The sequence below is a fragment of the Chanodichthys erythropterus genome, chromosome 7 (genome assembly GCF_024489055.1).
Source record: "Chanodichthys erythropterus isolate Z2021 chromosome 7, ASM2448905v1, whole genome shotgun sequence".
Taxonomy (NCBI): domain Eukaryota; kingdom Metazoa; phylum Chordata; class Actinopteri; order Cypriniformes; family Xenocyprididae; genus Chanodichthys; species Chanodichthys erythropterus.
In genome coordinates this window covers 5497197-5516289 of record NC_090227.1, presented here as the reverse complement: position 1 = coordinate 5516289, position 19093 = coordinate 5497197, and the positions used below count along the sequence as shown (strand labels likewise).

The window sequence follows — 19093 nt, the reverse complement described above, 5'->3', positions numbered from 1 at the left end:
TTACAGAAAACTAAAATATACTTTAAAATATTTTTTTAAAACAACTATATTTGTAATTACACATCTGAAATTGCAATTTAGAGCATTTAAAATATACAAATTCAAATGTAATATCAAGTAACACTGAAGTTAAAATTATAACCAAGTGCTTTAGATGTGCTTTAAAATGTTAGACGACACATCAAAACAAGTGTACGTCTTTACAGAATGACAAGAGTATTAAAACATAATGATTTAAAAAGTACTTTAAAACTTTACTTTGACATTATTACAAAGTGTGCTTTTTAAAGGTGTACTTTTAAGTGTGTACTTTTTCAGTGTTAAGAAACAGTCATGAAAGTGTGTCTGGTTAAGGCCTTTTCATTGATATTATCTGTAAGTACAGTCATTATTAAAAATATTCTTTTAAGAAGTACACTACAAGTGCACATACAACATTCTAAAAAATGCTGGGTTAAAAACAACCCAAGTTGGGTTAAATATGGACAAACTCAGCAGGTTGGGTTAAAGGGCACCTATTATGCCCTCTTTCAGAAGATGCAATATAAGTCTCTGGTTTGGTCAAGTTTCAGCTTAAAATACCCCACAAATTTTCCCCTATTTGGGGGTGAGCAAAAACATGCCTTTTACTATATTACTATATTGCTGGCTAAAAAAATAAATCCAAAATTGACTGAAAAAAATGACTGGGTGAAAACAACCCAATCCCTGGGTTTGTCCATATTTAACCCAGCATTTTTTAGAGTGAACTAAGTACGCGTCTTTTTCTCTAGGGTGTTCATACTGTTTAAAGATGCGTTCTTGCATTGACAGTGCCATAATTCATTACATATTTGAGTTTTTCTGAGTCAGTCTTAGCACATGCAATGGTCTATGATCAATCTGGGAAAAAGATAGGAAATCATGTTCAGGATAGTGCCTAAATATTAAATATTTAATCACAAACTACCTTTGTTTTCTCGCCGTACAAGAATGCAACATCAGACCTCAACAGAAACATGTCTGACTTGCTTTCATCTAACATTGATCTAAGACATTTGTTGGTACATTGCTCAGCACTGCTTATCATCGCATCATTCATTCCACCATAATTTAGGGTCAGAGAAGGTACTGTGAGAATGGCAAAGGTCATTGTTTGTTTTTTAATTAAAATCTGGTGGTCTTCAAGGCCCTAGAGTCATTTTTGAGGAACCACCAGCATATACATGTGTGGTTGCGACCAGTTGTGATGACTCTTCAGCTAAATGCGTGACAGACTGCTGCTCAGGTTCTGCATTCACATTCGTAACCCCCCTATGGCTCGTTTACACATATAAAGGCCCTTTGTGTGTGTGTAAGTGAGGCCGATCACAATCTTGTATTGTTTGATTTCAAGTAGGAGGTGCTGGGGAATGTGCCTGATCAGCTGCCATAGGTGCGAATGGTTTATGGCATTTGCATTATAGCTAGCTCGAGTTTTGTATGTAATTTTGTTACTTAACACATGTGAAAAAGAAGTACACTTTAGCATACTTTTAAAAAGAGTACTTATGCAAGGGTTATCCACAGCTAGCTGTGCATTAAACTATTAAAGCACGGCGTGGAGGCAAAGAACCACCTGACGTGAAGTGGAGGGTGTTTGCATGAGGGGAGTGCATTCAAGGGGCTATTTATATGACATCATTTTCAACTAAAAACGGAAAACATTTTATGCATTTTGGCTGTTCATTTGCACGATGATGGCATTTTGGATGCCTGAAAAGTGCAAGTGTTTGAAAACGGTACAGTTATCGTCTATGTAAACTACAAAAACGTGGATTTGTGAAAGCGGTGACGTCATGCGCGTGCATATTACATGTTCAGTATATAGGCGCGTAGTGTTTCCTTACAAAGTGACATCGCCAACTACAGGCAGCATAACACAGCGTTTTCAGTAGTTTTTGTGGAACCGTGTGAATGGAGAATTGTCTGTATGTAAAAAAAAAACAAAGGAAAATCTTTCCCATTCTTAGTACATCAGTGTCGTGTAAACGCACCCAATGTTTGTCAGCAATGACAAAAGCTGTTACTGTTTGCAGCACTAAATTTGAAAGGAAGGTTAAAATGACGGATATTTTCGCCATGCAGCTACAACTAATTACATCTAACATTCTGTCCACTTTAAATCAGACACAAAGAAAAAGTGTACAGTGAAAAAGGGTACATTTATTTGATTGAATTAGCCTATGGGGGGAAGTCAATGGGAGGCGAGATCTGTTTTGTTACAAAAATTCTTCCAAATATCTTCTTTTGTGTTCAGCAGAACAAAGAAATGTATACAGGTTTGGAACAACTTGTGGGTAGTAAAAAATTACAGGATTTTCATTTTTGGGTGAAATATCCCTTCAAGAATGCTTTTTTTGACCCACTTAAAGCTGCTATCCGCGATTTTTGGCCCTCTAGCGGTTAATAAACAGAACTGCACGCGTCTTGCGGAAGAACATTGTAGCCGGAGCTACTTTTCTCCGTGTACGTCTATGGCGAGTCACGCAGTTACTGTGATACTCTGCGGCGAGTCTTACCAGTCTGGTCTGAAATAGTTCGAATATAAACACAAAGTGTACCATAATGATTCCGGATAAGACAAAAAGACAGTTTGGAAAATGGATTCATGTTGTATATTCTCATTATATAATTTTAATACAAAAAAAGTTGCGGACTGCAGCTTTAAGCAGGACTTCAGTTCATCATTATATGGAATTTAATAATTTCTACAATTGTCCTTGAAATATGATTAAAGTGCATGTTATATTAATAAAGTATGTTAATGTAATACAGAATAACTTAAAATTATAATTTAAAAGTACTTTACATGTGCTTTGGTATGTTAGTCACCACATCAAAATAAGCGTACTTCTTTAAAGCATGAGATTAATAAAACATAATAAGTGTTAAGTTTTTAAAAAATGTAATGAAAGTGCACTCTCTTTCAGTATAATAAAGTGGTCTTTTATTTCAGTAATATTATATTATCTGCATTTTTTTTTTTTTTTTAATAAATTACATAACTACATAACTACAAGTGCACATTTAATACAATTAAGCACACTTATATTTCATAAGAGAGTGCTTTAGCACAACAATCTGCAGTCTACTTCATATTAGCTTGTTTCTGAAGCACATCTACTTCATTAAATGTTTAGCGAGACAAGTGTGTGATGAAGCCCCCCGGGCTCTTTTTCCATTTGGGTACAATCACAGGTCCGCAATCAAAATGTCTCATCCCCCACAATGCACCAAATTGCAGCTATATTAAGCCACATTCATTGGTTTTTTTCCACATGTGAAGGCAGATGAATGAGACTAGAGAATATGGCTGTCCTGGGGGATGAGGAGCGGGGCTCGGCCCCTGCAATGAGCTCTCAAAGGACACTGCTGAGGATTATCTAAAAACCTCAATGCCCAAATCTCTCTGCACAGAGAGAGTTCCAAGAGTCTTGGGAAAAAGCAAGCGGTGTGCCTATTGTTAAAGTCCGGTCCACAGTGTGATTTGATATTTGTATTGCTTTTCTTTTTATCGTCATTGTGGAAATATGCAAATAAAGTAAACGTGTAGTTATTCACGAACCGCTACTGTCATAACTTGTTTCATAACAAATAATATATTAAATAATTAAGACATTAATAACAGGTAAAATAAATATGTTAGTATTGTCTGGTGCCTCAAGAATTCTATTAACAGCCTTCTATCAGCCTGAAAGTTGACTGTAAAGCCAGAGAAGAGAAGAGCAGAAGCAGGAGATGAAGAGATAATAATAAAAGAGCAGAGTTTATTGAATAGTCTTAGTTGCGTATGTTTCAATGCTCAGACTCTGTCTGGCCAGTACAATTCCAACAAGTGTTGTTATACCAAGGGAAAAACAATGGAAAATTACGGCTTCACATCATCATACCGTGACGTTAAAAACCTTGAAATGGAGACATTCTCAAGATGAACATCCCTTTAGACCATACAGTTGTGAGATTTAAACAATGGAAAAGACATAAAGAGTAATATAAAATATATAAAAAACATAAATGAGTAATAAAAATGTGAATAAATTGTGTTAAATTAATAATAACAATAAATAAATAAATGACATAGATGAATAAAATGGTTAAATGATAAATGATGTAAATGAATAATAATAGTATGAATAAATTATATAAATGAATAAAATAGTTAAATGATAAATTTAAAAAAAAATATTAATAAAAACAGTGAATAAAACTCTTAAAGCAACACACAGTTCTTCAGAAAATCTTCAGATCCTTCAAATATAATAAATATATAAGCTAATACAGAGCATATTTTTAGTGAAATGCTCCCCTCTAGAGTTCATTTCTCCAGTGAACTAACATGCTGTGGACACTAAATGACTTGCCTGAGGTAAATGTAATGCTAAAAAATTCCGTTGTTTCTACGGAAAAATACCAGCAGCTGTGGTTACCAGAACAATACTGTAAAAATGACATCAAACCGTAAACATAATTACGGAGTTACATGTGAATTTTACATTTTAAATATGTATATTTAACATTGGATTTCAGTACACTGTAAAAAAAAATCCCAGTAAAATTTACGGTAAAATAACATATTTCATTAACTGATATAATGTTAATTTACCAACCTAATGAAGTACTAATATCTGTTTTGTACCTTTATAATACACTGACAGTCACCAAACACAGTGGTGATAAGAGTCACATGATGAATCAAAGTTCATCACAAGCTGAGGCTGAGGAGGACAATACTAATATATAGAAGGTGCACACAGTGTCATTCACACACACACTAAACACCATCATGGTAACATGCATGAAATTTTAAAAATGCAATAAACATTAATTTAACAACATTAGATGTAACATAAAACCCTAATGTACATAACTGATTAGAATAAAAATGAGAAATTGTTATTTCAACAAAAATATATCAAATGTGAAGTGTCACGCAGGGAATTGTGGGAATGTCAGTGTACGGTTTTTCACTGTAAATTTTACAATGAATTGTTATTTTTCACTTTCAAAACTGTGAATTTAACGATATTTTACCGTAAAATTACATTAAATGTACCGTTAGATCTATTACAGTTATTCACCGTATATAGTACGGAAACTTTCTGTAAACCAATTAACAGTTTTTCACTGCAGCATTTTTACAGTCTTTTACTGTTAAAATCACGGTAATTTTTTACAGTGTATTATTCTCAAGCTGTTTTATTGATAACGTTCCGCGGTTGATTAAGAGATTACACGTTGAATAGATCGTCTATTCTTCTTCTTCTACACTTTTTCCTGTTATGACTGTTAGCAAACAGTGTTGCATTACTGTGCGCCCCCTTCTGGTTTGGAGTGTGGATCGCCTGTATTCCTCATCTGACTGTATGGACTGTAAGCTGTGATGTCCGTACCGTGACAGTTCGGGATGAATACATGTACTGTTACACCCCTAGTATATATCCAACTTTTTAATAGATCACTGGGCAATAATAGTTCGACAAAATAACAATCAAGCACTTGAGATTTCTATATAGTACATACTGCTTAACATGAGTTTACTGCATGTATATATACTTTTAGTAGTTGTATAATCATTATGTGGTCATGTCTCTGTCTGATGGGTTGTTTGGAACGGCTAGTCTGTTACCCACAATCCCCCATGGTCTTTTGCTTGCCAGATGAACTCAGACTCTCTTCCTCCGCTACTTCTCCTGCCTGGAGACTGCGTGACGGATCACGCTGGGCCAAATCCTTGGAAGTGTGGGATTTACTGCTGACTAAGGACTCGTTTGACAAGCTGAGCGGGTGGAGGAACGAAAACGAGGTGGAAAAAGGGAAGATATTGTTAAATATTCAGTAAGGTCAGTTGCTTTGCTGCATAAGGGAGAGATCCAGGGTGACACAAACATGTGAGGATCTGAGACTTGCTGTGGACCAGCATCACATGTTCGCTCTGTCAGTTATAATCTAAGTATAATATCAGCAAATAAATATAAAAATATCAGTTGCCCTGCTCACGCTGTGCTTGTTTTTCATTGTAATTGTGTTTATGGATGCATTAGCAGCGCTTGCCTGTTAATGGAACATTACCTGATAATTCATCCTGTTGTCTTTTCCCCTGAGAGGCGTGATGTGCGTTCAGAGATATGCTGTTGTTAGTAAAAGCCACGGCACAGGACATTGCTGTATTTGTGAACTCCATTCACAGGATATTGGATCTACTTTATAAAACATACCCTCCATGTTTGTCTACAGTGCAGTGCAAAAGAGTGTGGCTATATTTAGAAATGGAATGCGTAATTACGAAATTCCAACTTGTAAAAAAGCATTCACGTCCTTATACTAACTACAATTTGTAAACTTTTTCTGAGATCTCTGACTTGTACCATGTGACTGCTGTACCATCTGACCACTGCAGATTCATTTTGGTGTTGATAGTTTTGCCATAGTAATGCTTGATTTGAAGCGTGAACAGCTCCGAGTAGAACATCACACCACATCGTATTTGTTCTACCAGTGAAGGCAGCATAGTAGTATATACTAGCGTTTATGCTATGTACTGCTGCCTGCTGTTTTTTAAATGTCTGTGAAACCAGGGTCCCTGCCAGTCCTTAAAAATTTGGGGGATGGAAAATCAAGAATTATCATATATAAATAAATGTGAGCACTGCATTTTCACAGTCAAACTGCTACACTGTTGCACATTCTACAGGCTTGGGGTTTCAGTTGCAATCATTAAATACCACACGTTTATGCCAAGCATTGGCTCATAATCTACTGTTGATGAATTATGGCAATGTTTACTTGATGGTGTTCATATTGTAATATGTTGTTGATGGTTGTAAGAGTGCATATTTTATCTAAAGTACTGACATTTCAAAATACAAGTCCATGTGTATTTGGGCTTGTAAAAGTCCCACATTCTTGACTAAGACTAAGAACATAATTTAACATTCAATATATAGATTTTATTGGCACAGTAGACTTTTTATTGCCTTTATTCAAACACATTATTCTTGTATCAGCAAATATTGATCCACCTCTAATTCATATCCTTTTGAATGTGTGCTTCAGCTTGTTTAATTAAGTACAATAATCTGAGATACATGCAGAGACTGTATGTGTTTGTTCTGTATGGACACACGGTGTTCATTTTATTTGTGCATGTCTTAAACGTCATAAATCTGACACCCTGGTTTCAAAAGGTATGCATTTTACATCAGTTTACAACAGTTTTATGCTTGACGTCACATGACCTCTTTACATTGCATGTTTAATTCAGTGAATGGTGTCTAATTTCCCCTGAGATAAATATGGTTATGTGCATTTTTATTGATTTATTTTGATCTTCTGCAAGTCTGGTCAAGTAATGAGTAAAGAAGATGATCACGGTTGATACATCTTACAGTGGAAATGGTTGAGTCCATTGCATTGTGGGATATTTAGTATAGGCTTTCCAGGTCTGCCATACTGTCTAGTGCCAACATAGGCAGCTGTCTTTCAAGACTGGATCTTAAATTAAATAAAAAGCTCATAAGTGACCAAATCTGGAATGCTCTAAACGAACATACGATCATGCAAATGGTGCTACTCAAGTGAAGTGCTTTGATTTAGTGTTAGCATGTTGCTAAGCATGATCTACGCTCTATAAGCTCAGCGGTTCAGCGTAGTCTATAAACGTATTGTGGCGCAACAGGTTGGCCTAGTGCTCTTGTGTGACAACGGTCCGCGTGATCCGGGTTTGATTCCAGTCCGTACTGGTTCCTGCATTCAATATACATATAAATCTGTTCCCATTGTCTCACTGATGTTCACTGGATAAGTAAGTTACTTGTATACTGTGGCTGTCTGTAAAAGGCATATTCTTAAGCTCTGACTTTATTTATAAAGATAATTGCAGCCTATTTGAAGCACACTAAAATGATGCCGTTTAGCACACTACAAGTTAACTTCGAATGCCATTGCAATGTGTTTTAAAATCACTAAAAGTTTGTTATCAGTATAATATTAATGTATGTTCAACACTCTTACAACGTAATTGAATTGCAATTCTAATGTCACCAAAATACATTTAAAGATTGTGCTGAGGGAATTCTGCATTTCAAAACTTAAATACAAGAGTATATTTAAATTGTACTTAAGTATACTTGGAATAGTTGCACTTTAGCACAAACAAAGTATATTTAATACAACTTTATTGAACTTCTGCACTGCTTTTGGACAACTAAAATGCATTTAGTATAAAATAAGTTGTTCCAATTTATCAGACTTTAAGTATACCAATTTATAGCGTATTTATAACTAAAGTATATTTAGTTATACTAAAGTACATACAAATAACTTATGCTTAAGTAAACTAAAATGAATGTGATTTTAGCGATAAAATATTGTAAAAATGCTATGGAAAAAAATTGTAAGTTAACAGTAAGGGAAAAACTGTAAAAGCTCTAACAAGACATTCATGCAATTTTCACAGTAAAATGCTGTCAATGTTATGTTTTTTTATGAGTAAAAAAGAAATCAATGAGTAATTTACAGTCAAAATCTGAAAACTGATGCTCCCACAATTCCCTGTGTGACACTCCACATTTGAAAGTATTTTGTTTAAATAATCATGTTTCTTAATAGTTTTTGTTATCAGTTATGTTCATTAGGGTTTTATGTTACATCTTCTGTTGTTTAATGAATATTTATTGCATTATTTAAGTATTGTGGGTTACCATGATGGTGTTTCGTGTTTGCATGAATGACTCTTTGCACCTTCTATATATTAGTATATACTTCAGCTAGAAAAGCTACTTGTGGTAAACTCTGATTCTTCATGTGGCTTTCTCTTCTGCCACCTGCATTATTATGATAGTTGTCAGAATATGTTAAAGGTACAAAACAGATTTTAGTAGTAGTGTGCATTGTTGAATTTATTGGTTTACATTCAAATTTTCTTAAAGGTCCCATTTTTCGTATATTTTTGAAGCTTTGATTGTGTTTATAGTGTGCAATATAACATGTGTTCATGTTTCGCGTGTAAAAAAAACAGTATTATTCACATAATTTACTTATCTGTATACCGCTGTTTCCACTGTCATAAAAACGGGCGGATGACTTCCTTGTTCTATGAAGTCCCTCCTTCAGAAATACGTAACGAGTTCTGATTGTGCCAGCGGTTCCTGTGTTGTGATTCGACAGCAGCTTAGCGCTCCTTGCCCGGAAAGGTCACGCCTCTTACCATAACGTGTGCTGCACATAGTTTTACATGTGGATTATTGTGGTGTTGTGCCGAATGAACACAAAAGACAATAATTCCCGAGAGACTGAACTCTTTAATCTCCACAAGCAGCGACAGAAAATGTACAACGTTAGCACTCACTCAGAAGAGTACCTCATACGGAAAACAGCCATATACATAAACATAGTCCCCTCTTGTGGCCATAATGTGCACTGCAGTCCAACATTAACTATTGCAGTAAGGATACCACAATTATAATTTTCGGGAACCGAGTTAAACATAAATTGTAACCATTGATCTCTAAGTACAGCGTCCCTGGGAAGGCCAAACAAAGGCGATTGGACTGCGGGATGAAAATAACAGCGTTCCGACGACATGGTGACAAACACACTCTACAAACGCAACTCTTGCTCTTCTCCGTGGGAGCGCAACAAGACCACGCCCCCTTTTTTGTGTATTCCTGTGGGTGGAGGTTAGTCAAAAAACTGTTTTAGTGACATCATTAAAGAAGGAAGTAGAGGGATGTAGTCCAAACTGGCCGTTCGATGTAGGCGACTTCTGTTAAATAAAATATCTCGCTTGGCATTGAACTTTGAGCTTTAAAATTTTACAGATTTTATTTATACTCTAACAACAACATTACACACTAACTAAAGTTTGAAACATGGGATCACGAAGAACAGGACCTTTAAATTACAGTTTTATACTGTAAAATTTACAGTTTGTTCTGTAAATGTGTTTACGGTTTTTCTGTATTTTTTACAAAATTATTCTGGCAACCACAGCTGCCAAAATTATTTTGTAAAAACTACGGATTTTTTTTTACAGTGATACCTAGCCCTGTGGAAACTGTGTTGGAGGTATGTTTTGGACAGAAGGGAAATTTGTATTTTGGTTCTGTTCTGTTTGTGTGTTTTCCTTTGAAGCCGTCCGTCTGGTTGTTGAAATCTGGAGGGTTTTTATCTACCTCCAGGGATTTAGATGCTCCTGCTACTTTCGTGAGTTTAAGCCATGTGGGATTTTCATCGTCTAAATCGGATTCATTCAAAAGTCCCTTGTCCTACAGATTTTCTTTTTATTTAAAGCTGAGAAACAGTCAATAAGGCAACCTGAGTGACAGTTACCTGAGTTATCGGTTGTATGACTAATACAATTCAAAATAATACAGCACATAGTGCCCTTTACATCCACAGACACACCCCAGCTGTCACTGACCATTTTATGCCTTAACGGCACAGTGAACTTTACTCAACCTCCCAGCACTATGCAGCCATTTGAGTTTTAGCACTGTGTCATAAAACTGCATCGACTCTGGATGGACGATGGTGGCTTTTGCTTTTTAATCCTTATGGGCCAAATCAATGTCTTTTGTTACAGTTCCTTATCGTTTCGGGGCAGAAGTCGGTTTTAAGGCTTTCGAGGGGGTTTACGGCCCTGCCTATGGTCTGAATGGACATGAGGCGAGGGGGGGGTTTCTCCATTAGAAGAGTGATAAAACTCAATAATCTTCCCATCGGAGTGCAGTATGGCCACAGGCTAAACACAGACAGGCAGCGTAATTAACTCTAAGCAGCCTTCACAACTGCATAGATCTCTTTAAATAGAGGAGCTAATGGCTATTCGGCGCTGATCTGATTTTTCCATTGGGACCTGATGGAATTGCGCTTGGGAGGTATAGGAGAATTTGAAAGTGGTGAGGAGAGGGAAAAGGCAGAGAATGCGGGTAAGAGGAGCCAATTATGATTCCTGCAGGATTGGCACTAAAATGTTGACAATGAATTGAGCAGACTCTAGTCACTTGCATTTGGCTTTAGATAGTCAGAAAAACAAACATTCATCACTGTAACTCACAGTAATGTCGAGGGACAGGCATGATAGACAGAGTGTGAAAGCTGAGAGGTGCCAGTTAGATTTTATTTTATTAACTTTTGATGTCATTATTTTGGTTCATCATTTTACCTCTATGCACAAAATTCACTTTCCTTCATGCCTGAAGGAAAGACAGTTTTGTTTAAGCCGATAGATGCGTTTTGGAACTTCTTAAGTCTGGTTATTATCTGCTCAGAGATGGTCATTAGTTGGTTTTCCAAAACATGGCTACCAGTTATGTTGGCTTTGTCAGCAGGAATCAACAAGATCTGGCCTAAGTGGCCTTAACTACTATGCACTTACATTTAAATGAATCATTTGATACAATGCACTTATTGTGAACATACATGTTTTTGCATTGTACTTATATTTGAAAAACACCTGCATGTAATTAAATCAGTAATTAATTTCTGTTATTACATTTTTAATTACACTGTTGACCCATCCCTTACACCTTACCCCAACCCTTAAACCTAGCCATAGTACCAAACCTGTCCCTAACCTTACCCGTTTCCCACCTCAAAAGCAGCAAAAGTGTTTTGCAATTCAATATGAACCCAATAAGTACATTGTACTTATTTTTTGATGCAAGTATATAGTAGTTAAGGCCACTTAATATAAAGTGGGACTGATCTCTTTAATATCTCCTAAAGCATTAGTTAAACTAGATGGCAAATGAGATCTTTCTCCTGCTTCTCAGATGATTCTCCTGAGAACAAGACACCAGGGTAACACTTTAGAATGCTGTTCCGTCATTAATGAATAACTACACAGGAACAAATGAATAACGCAATGTTAACACTCTAGTAACTACTATTAACTAACAAGAAACTCTGATTGATGAAATAGTAAGTAATAGTTCTCAGTTAAATGTGGTAGTTCACTAATCAATAACTGCTATTTTTTCATACCTCCCAGAGGACTACTAAGAACTACTATATACAGGTTCATAATTTATGTGAATAATGCATAATGTATAATTAATTCTAAAGTGAAGGTCATGGTAACCCACTAGTAATGACAAATCCTTCAGAAGGAATTACTAATTATTTGGATCAGTATTCTAAAGTGAAAAACATGATAATTCTCTAGTAATGATGACCAAAGTCATTGTAAGCCTTTAAGGTTTGTCTTTTTTAATAGTAATTGCATCTGATGGGTTTGGTAACACTTGATTCATTACTATCCCATACTTTACAAAAACCTCCAAAGCTTACAATGACTTCAGTCATTACTAAGGAGTTATCATGCTTTTCACTTTAGAAAGTTCTGTCAAAGTCCTGTCATGAAACTGATGTCACAGATGTTGCAGGCTGATAGGTCCTTAACTCAATCTGCTTGCAGGGCACAGCTGATTGGTTCCTGCTGTATCTATAGCCAATGAGCTTGTGTGTTCAACCTTCAAATACTTGGTCAGCATTTGCTGCAGCAGTGCAGTGTGCTTTCAGAAACCTCCACCTTCCCCAGCTCCACCTATATAGATCTGCTATGAGTAATTCACGCAATATTGTACAGCAGCATCATGTCTTACTTGCTCACAGCAGCATGTTGTGTATGTATTGGCAGTAGCAATTCCCAAACTTACTCTGCAGCAGCAGCAATAACCAACAACAGCAGCAGCAGCGTAGCAGATCTATTCCACCAAGACCAAATATATCAACATTGTCATATCGATTACCATGCCAAACACTCTGAGAGTTGTCATGACAGAAAAGCCTTTACATGGCTTTTTTTTTTCCTACACCAACCCTATAAATCCAATCGAAATTTCATTCGGATCAAGCTGATTATTTTGGGTGAATGTAAACGTAGCTATTGTCACTGCAACTCTTTTTACTCCATCAGAACATAAGTGTAGGCCTCTGTTAAAATGCAATTAAGATAACATTTTAACTAAGCATTTTATTTCCCTAAATCCCTGTTTAGATATTCTGTAGTGAAATCCCCTCCCCCCAGTTTTCCAATTATAAAATACTCCAACATTCAATAAATAATTATATTTATTATTAAGAATAATCACACTTGCCAAATAAATCATTAGAGATCAGATTAGAGAACTCTTTCCCCATCATTTTTTCCCCCAAGTTGACAGCATTTTTGATCATTTTCACAAAATTTTCATGACCCACAGAATAGTTTGTTGTATGAGTCTGAACATACAATATATCAAAAGAAAGAACTGAGCCTCTGCTTAAAAAAACAACAAAACTTTATTCCAGGTTCATTCATTCTTTTTTATCAACTCTTAAAAGTGGATAAGTTTAATAAAAAAGAGCAACATTTTGAACAAAAAGCTAAAAGTTTTTGTCAAAGACTTCATCCAGACTGGATTCAGAATGATAATCAAAATATAGATAGAGTCCTTCAACACCCCCAAAGCTTCACAGTCCTATACCTCTTTGTGGGTTCAAAATTTCATTTGTAGGCAGTTTTGATTTTTTTGCTGTTTAATGTTTGATCATCTCATTGCGTAAGCAATGCTTCTATCGCATGTTTCTGTTTCTTCTTTTAGACACCCCAAGTGAAAACATGGCTTGCCATAAAAACATGTCAGCGTTGTGTCATAATGACAGAAAATTATGTCAATGGAAAAGAAAAAGTTAATGATAAGGATCATTAGGTCAAGTGTAGGCTGTCTATGGTTGCCAAGCAACTGAGCACAGTTATATAAAATGCAATTGATGTGACGATCGCAAATGTGTGTATATCAGCTGTTTATAACTTCTTTTAATGTTCCTCATGCAATCATATTTTACAGCTCAGATATATCTCTTTTTTTCATGATCAAAGCACAGCGAGGTGTTGTAGGCCAGTTTTCAGGAGAAATCAGCATTAAAAATCATTTTTAATTATATTCTCTATACTATTCTTGAAAATTGTGTTTCACACTGGGCAATGTCACCTTCACCTGCCTGTGATGTTATTTTAAAAGGGAAATATTGGGGGCAGCTCATGTTCATTCAGCTTCAAACATGTTCAGACACTTTCAGTGCTGGTGACAATTTTCCACAATAAGTGCCCGAAGGTCTTGAATAATGGCGGAAAACTGCTGCTTACCACCAAGCTCAGTTGTACCTCTTACACTAGTGAGATCTTCAGTATTTTTCATGCCCTGTGGGATATAGTCATGACAGGCATTTCAGGGCTGGTGTAGACTGCTATTTCCGAACTTCTCTTCATTGAGTTTTGTCGTGAATTGCATTAGCGGCGTAGGAAGATAAAGCCATGTAATGGTGCATAAAGCGATGCAGATACGTTCATTAACCCGAGGGTCGGTCCTGAAAAGAGAACAGCCCGTTATCTAATGATGGTATTGTTCTACTTGAAGGCTGGGGCTGTCGTTTGTTGTTTAGCATTATTCACCGGAGCGTACATCTTTTTTTTTTTTCTCTCTCCGTGTATTTTTTTTGTCCTTTCTTTTTCTTTACAGGCAATTTCTTCTCATCACAGCTGCAAATAGCTGGGGCTAATTCAGAGAAACGTGAGGTTTGTTCAAGCCATGATATCGTAATTTCCTCACACACATTATTACACATGTTTATATTCGGAATATTATGTAGCTCTGTTTCAAAAATCCTAGTGAGCTTCCTTGCTGTCTACCAACACAGGCAGCTGCCTTTTAAGAGTCTGTTCGGACAGGATTTGTTCTTGCTTTAAAAACAGCTAGATAGAAGGCAATGATATTGAATAGAACGTATTGGTAGGCATATTGACCCTTGTGAAAAAAGAAGTGTGCTTTAATGTATTGAATGTGCTCTTGTAGTGTACTTCAAATCTTAAAAATATATTTGGTCACACTTTATATTAGCTGTCTTTAACTACTATGTACTTCAAAAAATAAGTACAGTGTACTTATTGCGTTTGTGTTGTGTTGCAAAACATTTGTGCTGCGTACAGGTTTGGTGTTATGGGTAGTTTTAAGGGTGGGTTAAGGTGTAAGGGATGGGTCAACAGTGTAATTATAGTTGTAATTACAGAACTTAATTAAAGCTGTCAATTACATGGAGGTAGGTTATTTATTTTTTAAGAGAAATACAATGTAAAAACATGAATGCACATAATAAGTGCATTGCACCAAATGATTAATTTAAAAGTTAGTACATAGCAGTTAAAGACACCTACAACTAATATGAAGTGGCACCGTATATTTTTAGGTCATTGTACTTTCAGATAATATAATATTAATGAAATAAATGACCACTTATGTGTACTTAAAGAGAGTACACTGACTAAGTTTCTTAACTTCTTAAAGTATGTTAAGAAACATACCCGTAAGACCTTGTTTATCTTCGGATCACAAATTTAAGATATTTTCGATGAATTCCGATGGCTTAGTGAGGCCTCTATTGCCAGCAAAACAATTAACACTTTCAGATACCCAGAAAGCTACTTACGACATATTTAAAACAGTTCATGTGACTACAGTGGTTCAACCTAAATGTTATGAAGAGACAAGAATACATTTTTGTGTGCCAAAAAAAACCCCAAAATAACGACTTTATTCAACGATATCTAGTGATGGGTGATTTCAAAACACTTCTTCATGAAGCTTCGAAGCTTTACGAATCTTTTGTTTCGAATCAGTGGTCAAATCAATCAAACTGCCAAAGTCACATAATTTCAGTAAACAAGGCTTCGTTAAGTCATAAGGGTTTCAAAATTTCAATGGTTCACCACTGTGACTTTAGCAGTTTGATACACGCTCCGAACCACTGATTCGAATCAAAAGATTCGTTAAGCTTGGAAGCTTCATGAAGCAGTGTTTTGAAATCACCCATCACTAGATATTATTGAATAAAGTCGTTAATTGTTTTTTGTGTTTTTGGCGCACACAAAGTATTCTTGTCGCTTCATAACATTAAGGTTGAACAACTGTAGTCAAATGAACTGTTTTAAATACATATTTAGTAGCTTTCTGCGCCTTGAAAGTGTTAATTATCTTGGTGGCAGTGCAGGCCTCACTGAGCCATTGGATTTTGTGAAAAATTACCTTAAAGGGATAGTTCACCCAAAAATGAAAATTTGATGTTTATCTGCTTACCCCCAGGGCATCCAAGATGTAGATGACTTTTTTTCTTCAGTCGAATGCAAATTATGATTTTTAACTGCAACCGCTGCCGTCTGTCAGTCAAATAATAGCAGTGATTGGGAACTTGAACAATAAGAGTCGAAAAAACTTCCATAGACAAATCCAAATTAAACACTGCGGCTCGTGACGGCACATTGATGTCCTAAGACACGAAACGATCGGTTTGTGCGAGAAACCGAACATTATTTATATAATTTTTTACCTCTAATACACCACTATGTCCAACTTCGTTCAGCTTCCGGCTAGTGAGGTCTGATCGCTCTCTGACAACGGAAGTGATGTCTCGCGCTCATTGAAGTATATGGGCGAGACATCACTTCCGTCTTCAGAACGTGTTTTTTGACCTCACTAACAGGAAGCTGAACGGAGTTGGACATAGTGGTGTATTAGAGGTAAAAAATTATATAAATAATGTTCGGTTTCTCACACAAACCGATCGTTTCGTGTCTTAGGACATCAATGTGTTGTCACGAGCCGCAGGGTTTAATTTTGATTTGTCTAAGCAAGTTTTATTTACTGTTATAGTTGAAGTTCCCATCTACTGCTATTATTTGACTGACAGACGGCAGCGGTTGCAGTTAAAAATCATAATTTGCATTCGACTGAAGAAAAAAAGTCACCTGCATCTTGGATGCACTGGGGGTAAGCAGATAAACATCAAATTTTAATTTTTGGGTGAACTATCCCTTTAATTTGTGTTCTGAAAATGAGCGAAGGTCTTACCGGGGGTGAGTAATTAATGATAGAATTTTCATTTTTGGGTGAACTAGCACTTTAAGCTTTTTTTTTTTTTTTTTTTTTTTTTTTTTAAATATACCTTTATGATTTTAAGTAGCCTACAACTCCACATTCAATAGAATTAGGCACATACAATTTTTCACAAATGAACCTTTCAGTACTGAATGAAATATAATTTATAGTGACTTTTTTTGTCCACCATCTTGGTTCATTGTGACATGCGTTCTGGGATTAGTTTCTTTGTGAAGTCATCATTCTCATGGAGCCTATCTAGAACTGCTCTAGCACCAGATACATGCCTAGGATGTCTTAAAATGCTAGAGTAGGCAGCTCTCTAGGTTTTAAAACAAGCTCATGTTCACCAGTGATGAAGAGCCCTGAGGAACCAAGGAGTTGTTGTAGGTCCTGGCTATTTAGTTAGCTTAGTGGCAAGGCAGCTGATCTGATTAGAGTCTGTTTGCCTGACCTCTACCGCTCTGATGTATTCCACTGTGAGGTGTTTTAGATCGAGAGCGTTTGTTGGCATTGCTGCATAATACGGAGCTGAGCTGCATGCCCGCATGCACACACAGATGTGTTGTTTGATTATGAGATTAAGACCCTCTCCCTAGTTGCTGGAGTTTCATTTGCCATGGCAACTCTTTGATTGACTGAAGATTGATTTGATGGATAGGAGCAGTCATGGCAGGTCATTAACAGAATCAGGCCTTTTGATTGGATGATTGACAGTTTTTTAATGCTGATGTCTAATGAAATGTTTGATTGCAGATTAGATTCTGGTATGCATACCTAGAAAGGTTCTCCAGAACAATTCTTGAAATTCCCTGCTCTATTTTTTTTTTTTTCTTTGGCTTTATTCATACATTGTCTTCTATGGAAGCTTGTAGGGGTGTCATGAGATCTCGCAATACTAAAATGTGACGAGATTTCTCATCGAGGCGAAAAGTAGTCTTGTGATGTTGCCATGACAGAGTGTTAGGATGATTAGGAAAGAATATGCCACCACTACGTTTACATTACGTCTCCACTGTCGTTCTGCTTTGTATTTAAATAAAACACATTAAATTCAGTTGGATAACGGTCGCCGCCGCTCCTCCATATTCACAGAGTACGCGCGATCGCTGAAAGTGAAAGTAAACGTGAGCGCGCATTCAAACGTGATTTCAATACCCGCATTTTGAAAGCGGCTCCCTGATGCATGCAAATATCTCCCAATATGAAAGCTATTTTAGGCTGGGCAGTGTAGTTGTAACCATCTCTCAGCTCTGTAAAAAGTTGGTCTTATTTGCACTTTGAATATTGAGAGAGTGCGATTATGGTTGCACTTATTGTAAAGTGTTACCATATAAATGAATAACAGTTTTCTCTTAATCTTATTAAGCACAAACAATAAGGTTTCATTTGTTAACATTAGTTAATGCACTGTGAACTATCATGAACTAACAATGAATGACTATTTTTATCAACTAACATAAACAAAGATTAATAAATACTGTAGCACATATATTGCTCATTGTTAGTTGATGTTGGTTAATACATAAATGTTAATAAATGAGATCTTATTGTAAAGTGTTACCATTTTTATTCATACTGTTTTTATTTCTATGATCCGTTTGTGGAAAGGAGTTCAGTTAGGAGGTCAAAAGTTGTAGAAGCTCATAAATCATGTACAGTAAGGTCTGAAGAGACTGAAATCATACAGGAGAGAAGCCAGTCAGTTGAGTTAGTGGCAAAACCTTTTACAGAGTATTGTTGTCTTTTACTGCATATGATAATTCATATGATAATTCAAAACATTGCAAATACACCTGAAGAATATTTTTTCTAGTCATGTATTTCGCCATTAAGGATTTCTAAAAAATAGTGTGTAAAAATCTTGTCTCGTCTCGTGAACTCAATCTCGAGTCTCGCCTCGTCTCGTGAGATACCTGTCTCGTCACACCCCTAGAAGCTTGTTTCCACCACGGAATAAAAAGAAAAAAAGGATACCTCGCAATTTATCTCGCAATTCTGATTTTTTTTTTCCCTCAGAATTGCATGATATAAAATCACAATTGCATGTTATAAAGTCAAAAATGAGAGTTATAAAGTCAGAATTGTGTGATATAAAGTCTCAATTGCATGTTATAGTCAGAATTACGAGATATATACTCACAATTGTGTGATATAAA

At 36.0% G+C, this 19093-nt stretch overlaps 1 protein-coding gene across 6 annotated transcripts in view; it reads left to right on the top strand.

Annotated features, from left to right (window-relative positions):
- large2 (LARGE xylosyl- and glucuronyltransferase 2) overlaps positions 1 to 19093 on the top strand; it is a 157218-nt gene that overhangs the window by 74704 nt on the left and 63421 nt on the right. For 2 of the 6 annotated variants that reach the window (XM_067389682.1, XM_067389681.1), the window contains one exon: positions 5679 to 5861. The exons of the other annotated variants lie outside the window; for them this stretch is intronic. The gene's annotated coding sequence lies outside the window, so the exon portion shown is untranslated. The remainder of the gene's footprint in view (positions 1 to 5678; positions 5862 to 19093) is intronic. 6 annotated transcript variants of the gene reach the window in all.